This window comes from Muntiacus reevesi, chromosome 10 (assembly GCF_963930625.1).
Source record: "Muntiacus reevesi chromosome 10, mMunRee1.1, whole genome shotgun sequence".
NCBI lineage: Eukaryota > Metazoa > Chordata > Mammalia > Artiodactyla > Cervidae > Muntiacus > Muntiacus reevesi.
Genome location: NC_089258.1, coordinates 4,900,840 through 4,902,066, shown reverse-complemented (window position 1 = coordinate 4,902,066; position 1,227 = coordinate 4,900,840). Strand labels below are relative to the sequence as shown.

Below are 1,227 nucleotides of genomic sequence, written 5' to 3'. Positions count from 1 at the left end.
ACAGATTGGTACCATTTTAACATGGAATTTTCTTTCCCTCCTGTCTCTGGGTTTTTTTTTTTTTTTTTCTTTCTTTCTCCTCTCTTTCTGGGACTTTTGGGTTTATTACTGATTATTTGAGCTTCCTAGGTGATGCAGTGCTAAAGAGTCTGCATGCTAGTGCAGGAAATGCAGGAGACTCGGGTTCGATCCTTGGGTTGGGAAGATCCCCTGGAGGGAGAAATGGCAACCCACTCCAGTTTTCTTGCAGGGAAAATCCCATGGACAGAGGAACCACAGTTCATGGGATCGTACAAGAATTGGACGTGACTGGGCACGTACCTACATGCACATTGATGCATAAAATAGTTCTATCAGAAGTCACCTTGATTTAAGTAAAAGTAAGTGTATAAATCAAGCCAGTCCCAGGAATTCCCTGGTGGTCCAGTGGTTAGGACTCCAAACTCTCACTGCTGATGTTGAGGGCCCAGGTTCAACCCCTGGTCAGGGAACTAAGATCCCACAAGCAGAAAAAAAAAAAGAAAAAAAAAAAAATCCTACAGCCAAAACCAAAATCAGACCAGCTCCAAGTATTGTGAACACTCATTCATCTTCTTTTGCTCTTCAAATCAACAATGAATTGTTTATGTAAAAAAAAAGAATGCAGTTTGAGGAGTCCCTTGAAGTTTTCTTCTTTTTAACTGTTTGCTTTTGAAATAAACAAGCTGAATTTAACTGCCTAGTTTTGAATTCAGTGAACTAGTTTGAGTAAATCGGAACTTAGACACTGTGTGCAAGTCACAGAGAGAGCCCACACTGTGCTCTTTCTCCCCGAGAGGAGGAGCCAGCGTTCCCGCCTGGAGAGCAAGGTGGTGATACCCGCCCAGTGCTGTCATCTTGGAAGATATGGCTGTCACTCTAGCAACTTGGAGTCTGAAGCTGTATCTATTGTGAGAGTCCCTTTCTCCCGAGACATGTGGGACATGAAGCTGAAGCATGAGGCGCCGTGGACCATGAAATAAGGCCCATGAAAAGGCCGTGAAACAAAGCCAGGCATTTCTTTTTAGAGCAATCATCATTCCTGAGGAATTAAAGCAGATCTTTCTTGCCAGGAATTACTTGATCATGAAGCATCAGAATGAGAAAATGGCTTTGAAAGACTTAACTAATCACGTGGAGCTTGCAAGCTGCCCAAGCGAGTCATCATCTCCAAGGCTACAACACACCATTAAAGCCAACACATTCATT

At 43.1% G+C, this 1,227-nt stretch overlaps 1 non-coding gene across 1 annotated transcript; it reads left to right on the top strand.

Moving 5' to 3' along the window:
• The first annotated feature begins 412 nt into the window (after positions 1-412).
• Positions 413-491, top strand: TRNAE-CUC (transfer RNA glutamic acid (anticodon CUC)). Its single transcript is given in 2 exon segments — positions 413-449; positions 456-491. It is a non-coding gene; the product is annotated as a tRNA-Glu (tRNA).
• Positions 492-1,227: the final 736 nt, after the last annotated feature.